This window comes from Rissa tridactyla, chromosome 19, assembly GCF_028500815.1.
Source record: "Rissa tridactyla isolate bRisTri1 chromosome 19, bRisTri1.patW.cur.20221130, whole genome shotgun sequence".
In the NCBI taxonomy this organism is placed as follows: domain Eukaryota; kingdom Metazoa; phylum Chordata; class Aves; order Charadriiformes; family Laridae; genus Rissa; species Rissa tridactyla.
Window position 1 is genome coordinate 590,819 of NC_071484.1, and position 11,395 is coordinate 602,213.

Genomic DNA, 11,395 nt, shown 5'->3' on the forward strand with positions numbered 1-11,395 from the left:
GATTCTAGAAGAGATAAAGTGGTTTGTGCCTTCTCCTCATGCAAACTAGTTCTGAATGCGAGGGTTTTTTCCTTCAGTACAAGATAATGAATTTGTGAATTGCTATAAATGGTATACTTTACCCCACTGCACTTTTCATTTTGGCCATTTGGTGTGTTAGTCTTCATACTGTGCTCTGGACAACTGTTATGTAGATTTCTGTCTCTCAGCTACCTCTCTAACCTTTCTACAGTCAAAAGAGTGAAAAAGGTGCTCTTAGGGAGTGAATCATTTGGCCAATTTTGAACATATTTGTGAGAATGAGATGGCCTGAGCTTCTGAAAGGCTGAAGAGGCTCTCTAAAATTATCTGTTTCCAAAGCAAAGCATCAGTGTTTGCAAAGAAATTCTAAAAATCACAAAAAAAACCTTAAAATAACAAAAAGGAAGAGTAAGGCATGAAGAAGAAAGATAGTTTCCACAGAAGAACAGCTAACCAGGCAGCATGACAGATAATAAAGAATTAGACAGATAAGTACTAGATAAACATGCTAAAAGAGAATAAAAAAATACTATAACTTTTGCTTTTGGCAATGGAACAGGAATAATAGAGGAACCATAACAGATAAAGAAAAATCCAATGGTTAGAGACTTACAAACAATGCTGGTAAAACTGGAGTGTCTCTGCACAAGAGGAGGGTCTCTGTCTACATGAACCTAATGTGAACTAATGCTAGGCTCTATCTTGCTCATCACAGGCTTTTCGACTTTCTTTTTCTGTATTTCTTGCTTGTTCATTGTTCTGCATTTTCTGTGTTCCATATTTAAGCTTAATTGTTTTTTAAATAGACGAGCTATAGCTTGTTCCTAATGGCAGCCATATTTGTCTTTGTCTCACAGTGTACTGCTCTTGTGGTTTAACCCCAGCCAGCAGCAAAGAACCACTCAGTCTTTTCGCTCGCTCCCCTCCCAGCAGTGGGACAGGGGGAGAACTGGAAGAAAAAGGCAACTTGTGGGTTCAAACCTGTGTTAAACACTGTGGCCTGGTCCAAAGGGAGCAGAACTGGAGATTGTAATGTATATACTTTTTACGCTGTAATCTATTATTTGACTTGCACGTTATAGAAGTACTATAGTGGGAACCACCCAGACCAACAGAGGATGAGCCTCACAAGAAGTGCAAGTGCAGGAGTGACCCAACCTGAGCTGGCTTTGATGCCACACAACATATAGCCTCAATTGACTGAGCAACTGTCATAACAGACAGAACCGAAGTCATGGACTAAATTAACTCAGTTAACAATTTATGGACGCATTGTGTACCTTTTACAGGGGTGGCCTAGATGTTAAGGGAATGATATCTATGTATAAATCAAAGGATGGGGAAGGGGGGAGGGGTGAGGGGGGACAGGGAGGGCAGGTGATTAATGAGGGTGTATTGGATAGTATGGGTCCTAAGCATAACACAATTGGTATGGAATGAGAGATGGAGGCTGTAGTCAGTCTGTCTGAGACTGAGTTAATTTCTTTTCATAGTAGCTTTTACGGTGCTGCCTTTTTGATTTTTAACCACAGCAATATTTTAGCTATTGCTAGCAGCTAGTAGCTACGTATCTAGTGCTTACATAGAATCTAGACCTTTTCTTTTTCTCACACTGTCCAACCAGTGAGTAGGCTGGGGGTGCACAAGAAGCTGGGAGGGGACACAGCTGGGACAGCTGACCCCCAACTGACCAAAGGGATATTCCGTACCATATGATGTCACTCTCAGCAATGAAAGCTGAGAGAAAGAAGGAGGAAATGGGGGATGTTTGGAGTGGTGATGGTTGTCTTCCCAAATAATAGTTACTCTTGAAGAAGCCCTGCTTTCCTGGAAAGGTCTAAACATCTGCCTGCCGATGCGAAGTAGTGAAAGAATTCCATATTTTGCTTAACTTGTGTGTGCAGCTTTTGCTTTACCTATTAAACTGTCTTTATCTCAACCCACAGTTTTTTGCATTTTTACCCTTCTGTCGTCTCCCCTGTCCCACTGAGGGACAAGTCAGCGAGAAGCCACAGGGGTTGGGGGGGAGGTGTGGGTGGGTGTTGGAAAAGATGATCGCAAGGAGTCCCTTCAAACCTCAATGAATCTGTATGTTTATGTGCTAACAAATTGCTAACTCAGCAACAGCATTATGTAGAAAATGCTGTTTCCTTGAACCCAGAATAATGCCTTTTGAATCCTGATATTTGTGTTGGAATTCCATCTGGAATTCAGGGGTATCGGTTGCGGGCAGTGGATGGGCTGAAGCTACTACTTCTTGTTCCTGACTCTAGTATGATTGCTATATCTGTGGTGTGGAGTGCCAAAGCATCATGAAACAAGTGTTTTCTTGGCAAAGAGCAGTCATTACACACCCAGACTGGCAGAGCTGTGCAGCTTGCCACAACAAATAGAAACATTTTGCAAATGTTTTTGCATTTGATAACTGACGTAATGAACATTGTCTGTGCCATTTTCCAAAGGAACTGTGTATCCCCTACATGTTCACTGATTTTGTGCTCTACTGCATGATTTTGTTGGGCCAAGAACAAAAGGGACTTGTACCTCCGCCACATACACCAGCTAAGACAGATCGTGACTCAATTTTTGGGAAGTCCTGCTAAGCAAAGAAAAAAGCCTTGGTTGAATTTCTTTTTTTACCTATAGCCACAGTTCAAACCAACCACACTGTTAGCATATGAGGCCACACTTTAGGATATCTTCATATGAATTGGTCACAGCAAACAATCAGGGACAAAATATTTAAATAGCTCTTCCAAACTTTTTCCTCATGGTATGAGCATCTTGCAAGATGTGCCAAGCTCAGACTCCTATGTGCTTTGCCTTTTGTGTAGGACCTATTTCATTCCATTTACCTGCCTAAAATATAGTTGTCACATACTAGCATTTATATTTGCCTATGGAAGTTTTGATCAAGTTTGTTCTTAAGCTCTTTCATCTAAGCTATGTGAGCTTGGTTTTTCCGTGTGTCCTGGTTCCGGTGGGGATAGGGTTAACTTTTCCTGGTATTCCATGCCATGTGAGCCACGCCCACCCTGAGCTGCCGGGGGAGGGGGCAGGAAGTTGCTGCTTAAAAGCGGGCTGGGGCGGCCCGGGTCCGGCGAGCGGCGAGCGGCAGGGGGAGCGGCGGTTCCGCAATCGCGTTTGTATATTCCCCTATCCGTGGTGGTGGTGGTGGTGGTGGTGGTGGTGGTGGTGGTGTTTGCCTGTTCCCTTTGCTGTTCTATTAAACTGCCTTTGTCTCAACCCAAGAGTCTTGCCTTTTCTTACGATTCTTCCTGTGTTTGGAAGGCACGAGCGAGCGACACGTGGTTCTTTGTTGCCGTCTGAGGCTAAACCACGGCACCGTGCAACACGCTGTGGCAGAGTTCAAGTATGAGACTGTTACCAACTTATGGCAAGATATTGCTGCCCGGATAGAGAATCTGGTTGTGAAAGTACGCCATGTAGATGCCCACGTACCAAAGAATCGGGCCACGGAGGAACATCAGAACAACCAGCAGGTGGATCGGGCCGCTAGGATTGAAGTGGCTCAGGTGGATCTGGACTGGCAACATAAGGGTGAACTATTCATAGCTCGGTGGGCCCATGACTCCTCAGGCCATCAAGGGAGAGATGCGACATATAGATGGGCTCGTGACCGAGGGGTGGACTTGACCATGGACACTATTGCACAGGTCATCCATGAATGTGAGACATGCGCTGCGATCAAACAAGCCAAGCGTTTGAAGCCTCTTTGGTATGGAGGGCGATGGCTGAAATACAAATATGGGGAGGCCTGGCAGATTGATTATATCACGCTGCCACAAACCCGTCAAGGCAAGCGCTATGTGCTCACAATGGTGGAAGCAACCACTGGATGGCTGGAAACATACCCTGTGCCCCATGCCACTGCCCGGAACACTATCCTGGGCCTTGAAAAGCAAGTCCTGTGGCGACATGGTACCCCAGAGAGAATTGAGTCGGACAATGGGACTCATTTCCGAAACAGCCTCATAGACACCTGGGCCAAAGAGCATGGTATCGAGTGGGTGTATCACATCCCCTATCACGCCCCAGCCTCTGGGAAGATAGAACGATACAATGGACTGTTAAAAACTACACTGAGGGCAATGGGTGGTGGGACTTTCAAACACTGGGATACGCATTTAGCAAAAGCTACCTGGCTAGTTAACACCAGGGGATCTAACAATCGGGCTGGCCCTGCCCAATCAAAACTTCCACGTACTGTAGAAGGGGATAAAGTCCCCGTAGTGCACATGAAGAATATGCTAGGGAAGACAGTCTGGGTTAGTCCTGCCTCAGGCAAAGGCAAACCCATCCGTGGGATTGCTTTTGCCCAAGGACCTGGGTGCACTTGGTGGGTGATGCGGAAGGATGGGGAAGTCCGATGTGTACCTCATGGAGATCTGATTTTGGGCGAGAATAGCCAATGAATCAGATTGTGTGCTGTTAATTGCTAAGTAACACTGTCACTGTATGTCCTCATTGCTATCAGTTGTACTACAAGTAAGGCACAGGGGTGATGGGATAAGAACTGATCTCAGCAGCCGGCGCCCAGCAGTTTCCTCAAGATCTACATCTTCAGCCTACAGACTGCGTGCATGAGCCACACCAGGTGCACCAGTCACAAGCTCCGAAAAATACAGCATGCAACAGACCAGCACCACCCAGCATCTCACCTGCCCTGAGAGACTGTTCTAACAGATGGAGCCTAAAGCCGTGGATTAAAAGAACTCAACGGACACTTTGGAGGGATGACCCATAAACTAAGGGTATTATATGTGTGTGTATATATATATATATAACAGGGGAAAGTGGTGGCAATTCATTGGAACCTGCTGGGCATGGCATAGATGGTATGGAATAAGGGGTGGATAATGTCCTGGTTCCGGTGGGGATAGGGTTAACTTTTCCTGGTATTCCATGCCATGTGAGCCACGCCCACCCTGAGCTGCCGGGGGAGGGGGCAGGAAGTTGCTGCTTAAAAGCGGGCTGGGGCGGCCCGGGTCCGGCCGGCGAGCGGCGAGCGGCAGGGGGAGCGGCGGTTCCGTAATCGCGTTTGTATATTCCCCTATCCGTGGTGGTGGTGGTGGTGGTGGTGGTGGTGGTGTTTGCCTGTTCCCTTTGCTGTTCTATTAAACTGCCTTTGTCTCAACCCAAGAGTCTTGCCTTTTCTTACGATTCTTCCTGTGTTTGGAAGGCACGAGCGAGCGACACGTGGTTCTTTGTTGCCGTCTGAGGCTAAACCACGGCACCGTGCAACACGCTGTGGCAGAGTTCAAGTATGAGACTGTTACCAACTATAAAACATTGGCTTCTGTTTTCTCGCTTGAGAGACATTTAGAATCAAAAACGCAGAGAATCATAGAACAATTTAGGTGGGAGGATTTCATCTGAAGAGAATCTATCTCTGCTTTAAGATGGGACACCATGTGAAATGACATGTGTCATGGTTTAACCTCCAGCCACGTGCTTACATCCCTCACAGTGGGATGGGGAAAAGAATCAGAAAAGTAAAAGTGAAAAAACTCGTGGGTTGAGATAAAGACAGTTTGTCTGAGTAAAGCAAAAGCCACACACGCAAGCAAGCAAAAAAAGGAATTAGTTCACTATCACTGGATGTCGGAATGAAAGGACAGAAGCTCTTCAGGAAGGACAGGCAGGGGAAAAGAGGTCAATGGCCAACCTGTGTGCATGGAGCTCTGCCTGGGGATGGATGAGGAGCTGACCGAGAGTTTATAGGTCAGGATTAAATGGAGGGCAGGGACAGGTAATGTTATAGTTGGGGTCTGCTACAGGCCACTTGACCAGGAAGAACGAGTGGAGAAGGCCCTCTACAGACAGATAGGAGCAGCCTCACGTTCACCATTCCTGGTCCTCATGAGGGACTTCAGAGACCCCAATATCTGTTGGAGGGACAATACAGCAGGGCATAAGCAATCCAGGAAGTTCTCAGAATGCATCGGTAACAACTTCCTTCTCCAAGTGGTAGAGGAGACAACAAGGAGAGAAGCCATGCCGGACCTTGTTCTCACCAAAAAGGAGGGGATGGTGGGGAATGTGAACCTCAATGGCTGCAGTGATCTTAGGTTGGAATTCAAGATCCTTAGGGCAGTGAGGAAGGCACACAGTGAGCTCACTACCTTGGAATTCAGGAGGGCAGACTTTGGCCTCTTCAGGGATCTGCTTGGTATTGTACCATTGGGAAAAGCCCTGGAGGGAAGAGGGGCCAAAGAAAGCTCATTAATATTCAAGGACCACCTCCTCCAAGCTCAGGAGCAATGCATCCCAACAAAGAGGAAGTCAAGCAAAGTCAGGAGGCCTGCATGGATGAACAAGGAGATCCTGGACAATCTCGAACAGAAAAAGGAAGCTTACAGAGGGTGGAAGCAAGGACAGGTAGCCTGGGAGGAATACAGAGAAATTGTCTGAGAAGACAGGGATCAGGTTAGGCAAGCTAAGGCCCAGATATAATTAAATCTGGACACAGACATCAAGGGCAACAAGAAAAGGTTCTATCGGTATGTCAGTATGGGCCCTCTCCAGAAGGAAACAGGAGACCTGGTCACTCAGGATATGGTCAAGGCTGAGGTACTCGATGACCTTTTTGCCTCAGTCCTCACTGGCAAGTGCTCTAGCTACACCACTTAAGTCACAGAAGGCAAAGGCAGGAACCAGGAGAATGAACTGCCCGTTGTAAGAGAAGACCAGGTTTGAGACCATCTAGGAACCTAAAGGTACACAAGTCCATGGCACCTGATGACATTCATCCATGGGTCCTGAAGGAACTGGCATATGAAGTTGCCAAACCAGTATCCATCATATTTGAGAAGTCATGGCAGTCTGGTGAAGTTCCAGCTGCTGGAAAAGGGGAAAAATAACACCCATTTTTTAAAAGGGAAAAAAGGAAGATAAGGGAAACTACAGGCCAGTCACTCTCACCTCTGTGTCCAGCAAGATAATGGAGCAGATCCTCCTGGAAACTCTGCTAAGGTATGTGGGAAGTAGGGAGGTGACTGGTAACAGCCAACATGGCTTCACTAAGAGCAAATCATGCCTTACAAATTTAGTGGCCTGCTACAACAATGTTACAACATTGGTGGACAAGGGGAGAGCAACTGACATCACCTACCTGGAGTTACGCAAATTGTTTGATAGTGTCCTGCATGACATACTTGTCTCTAAATTGGAAAGACATGAACTTGATGGATGGATGGATAAAGAATTGGCTGGATGGTAACACTCAAAGAGTTGCAGTCAATGGCTCGATGTCCAAGTGGCGAGTAGTGACGAGTGGTGTTCCTTGGGGGTCAGTACTGGGACTGGTGCTGTTCACCATGATCTGTGGCTTTGGTGAAGAAAGTCAGAGGAAAATAGAGTCAGCATGTCAAAGAGTTACATCTCCAGAATCAAAACTGTTGCATAAGCTAAAGAGTAAAATCTGCAAAGACAAGTGTGGTAAGTCTACTGAGTCAAAGGGAGGGAGTAGACAACTGTTGGGGATGAAGGGAAAGAAAAGAGAACAAAGATTTAGCCTTGACTTTGGATACCTTCAGTGAATTGTCTACTGTGTATGCAGCTAAAAGCTACCTAGGTGTCTGAGCTCCCATGTGTGCCAGTAAAAGGGTCTTTGAGAGGTATAGAATCATATGGTTCTTCATGGTTGCAAAGGACCTTTGAGATCATCGAGTCCAACCATTCACGCACAAAAAAAAAAAAAAAACCTAAAATCTCTGTCACTAGAGCATGCCCTGAAGCGCCAAATCTAGACGTTTCTTAAATACCTCTAGGGATGGTGACTCAACCACCTCCCTGGGCAGGCTGTTCCAGTGCCTGACCACTCTTTCAGTGAAGTAATTCCTCCTAATATCTAATCTAAACCTCCCCTGCCACAACTTCAGACCATTTCCTTCAGAGACCTCTCCTCTGGGAGAAGAGGCCAACACCCACCTCTCTACAACCTCCTTTCAGGTAGTTGTAGAGGGCAATGAGGTCTCCCCTCAGCCTCCTCTTCTCCAAGCTAAACGTGCCCAGCTCCCTCAGCCTCTCCTCATATGCCTTGGTCTCCAGACCCCTCACCAGCCTGGTAGCTCTCCTCTGGACACGCTCCAGCACTTCAATGTCCCTCTTGTACAGAGGGGCCCAGAACTGAACACAGCACTCGAGGTGAGGCCTCACCGGTGCCGAGTACAGAGGCACCATCACTTCCCTACTCCTGCTGGCCACGCTATTCCTGATACAAGCCAGAATGCTGTTGGCCTTCTTGGCCACCTGGGCACACTGCTGGCTCGTGTTAAGCTGGCCGTCCACCAGCACCCCCACGTCCTTTTCTGCTGGGCAGCTTTCTAGCCACTCTTAGAATCATAGAATCATAGAATCTTCATGGTTGGAAAGGACCTTTGAGACCATCGAGTCCAACCACACACACACCAAAAAAAAAAAAAAAAGAACCCCACAAACAAACAACCTACTATCTCTGCCACTAGAGCATGCCTTGGAGTGCCAAAAGTCTTCCCCAAGCCTGTAGCATTGCTTGGGGTTGTTGTGACTGAAATGCAGGACCCAGCACTTGGCCTTATTAAACCTCATACGGTTGGCCTTGGCCCATCGATCCAGCCTGTCCAGGTCCCTCTGTAGAGCCTTCCTACCCTCAAGCAGATCAACACTCCCACCTAGTTTAGTGTCATCTGCAAACTTACTGAGGGTGCACTCAATCCCCTCATCCAGATCATTCATAAAGATATTAGACAAAACTGGCCCCAAAACTGAGCCCTGAGGGACACCAATGGTGATGGGCCGCCAAGAGGATTTCACCCCATTAATCACAACTCTCTGGGCACGGCCATCCAGCCAGTTTTTACCCCAGCGAAGAGCACACTTGGCTATGCCATGATTTACCAGCTCCTCCAGGAGAAGAGCTGTCTTGAAGTAAACATGATATTCTGTTGCTTAACAAAAGTATCTAGGGTATCAAGACATGTCAGAGAGCTTGCAAATCCAATGCATTCCCTGGGAAGGGACAGGATCCCAGGCATCCTTTGCTATGTGTACCAATTCTGGTTTTTTTTACACTAGGGCAGTGCAGAAAATGCCAGCCATTTCCTTGTGTTACAGCATCAGACAGAATTCTGAAAACAAAGAGAATCAAAATGAAATTCAGTGATCCAAGACGAAAAAAAATCAAAAAAAAGACCCAAACCAACCCCCTCCCAAGAATTTCTTTACAATTTAGCCATGAGCTGATAATATTAACATGTCGAGAAGCAATTCTTCCTTTTCTTACAATGACAAGACAGTCAAGTCTGGTTGCCACCCAGTGTACTATGAATCGACATCCTACTGTGTGTACATCTAGTTTTTTTACCTGAGACCATAGCTGGATTTCCATTATATGAAAAGCATTCTATTAGCAAGTTGTCCGTTTTGACTTTGCAGTTGAAAAATACACCACCGATTAGCTTTGTATTTGTGCTTCTGAGCTCCTATGCAGGCCTCCAGAGTGCTACTCCCACAAGTCTGGAGGAAGACATTAGTAGGCTGTTTTCTCGCAGTATTGATCATATCCCTACAGCGGAGCTGTGAGCCAGGCGTACACAGCTCTTCCTGAGGTAAATTGGTTTGTATCTACTGCTTTAAGTTAATCCTGACATGAAGGTATAAGGAGACTGCAGCGACTGCATCTTTCATACCTAGACAGCACAACAGCATTTCTAGTGTTTCAAATTGTTCATTACTGAGTCATTCACAAAGAATCTCCATTTCAGAGGACCAGAGGCTTCACATCTTAGAAACACATCCAAAAGAAACAACGTGTTAGGTTTGCTATTTCAATTTAAGGTAATAACAGTAATGCTGTTAATATAAAATAGAAGAAATATCATATGAATTCAGTAAAGTTTGAGCATTTTGCTTTGTATTTACTCCTACTGCAACAAGTTCAATAAAAAAGTTTATTTTGCAGGCATTTCCAAATGGAAAAAATAATGAGAAACCATAAACTGTTTCTCTCTCTGAGATTGCATGTGCACCACAGCACCAGGATGAATCATCTTCTGGAGACGGGCGAATCGTTGCCTGAGAAGAAAAGTGGGGTCCTAGAAGATCTAAGTATGGACTTATCTAACTTAATTTTAACATCTAAAATTGCCCATTTAGATCCAGACTAATCATGTTGCCCTCCTTTAATTAGGAGAGGAGAGGTTGGGCAATGAGAGAGAGAGTTTTGCAGTTCATCCTTACACAGGATGTTTACAAGAGGTTACAGGAATTCATTCTGACTTTTTCTTCCCATCCTACAGTGGGAGTCAGAAGCTTAAACGTGTGTGTTTAGTGTGTTTTGAGATGCCTTAAGGTTGCTGATACGTTTGCATGAGATTGTACGTTACCTGCCACTTTCTGAAAAGTGGAGTCCAGGACGTGAAATACCAAGACCAAGACAAACACCAATTGGCACTTTCTGTCTCCATTTAGGCACCAGGATCTCACTACAGAAGGCTGATGAGTCACACTTCATGAAAGATAATAGTAGCAACTCTTGCTTGGGTTAGAAGAAATACTCTGAAAGCTCCCCATAGAATCACTGCAGACGTGTTGGGACTCTTGTTCCTACCTGGACATATTTCTGGGAAAAAAGTACGTTGTACTGGGTTTTCGTCATGGAGATGAAATATAATTATTATATATTATTCATATATTATGTGAAGTATCATTTATAACCAGGCTGATGTGGAAAAGAGACGCATCTAAGTGTGTGTGTGAGGGACTGCCCAAGAGGTCAAGACATTTATTTGCAAACATGATGAGAAATCCAGAGAGGTGTTTTGGTGGTGTCCATTTGGTTATGTCACGACTGGAATGTTTGTTGTTTCTTTATTGTGTCAAGTACATAAAGTACTATTATGACTACAGTGCAAGATGTGCATCTGTTTTATCATCACTTTACATCTAAATAAATGACTGTTCACAACATCTGCTCTGTAACTCATCTAAACTACCAGTATAATTGCACATCTTCCTTTCTCAAAGCAAATTATCACTGCCTTCCACCTCGTCCTACCCTCACGCACAAATGCTCACAAAATGGAATGACTGCAGCCTTATTTTGAGCAGCTTAATCATTTTAAATTGTTGGAAATTCCCAAGGTTTTCTGTGTGATTCTAAACACTGAATCTTACTTTTGCTTTCAAATCCGATAACCCCATTAGAAGAAATACTCATTTACTGTCTTTGACTATGCAGGGAGTGTGGAGGCGTGATTCAAGTGACCAAAAAGCTACATTTTAAACTCTGCAGGGTGCTGTATTAGACTTGCGGTTGCTGTTTCTGAAAAGCATGTCTCTCGTGTTGGCTTTCTGTTATGTTCTACTTCCA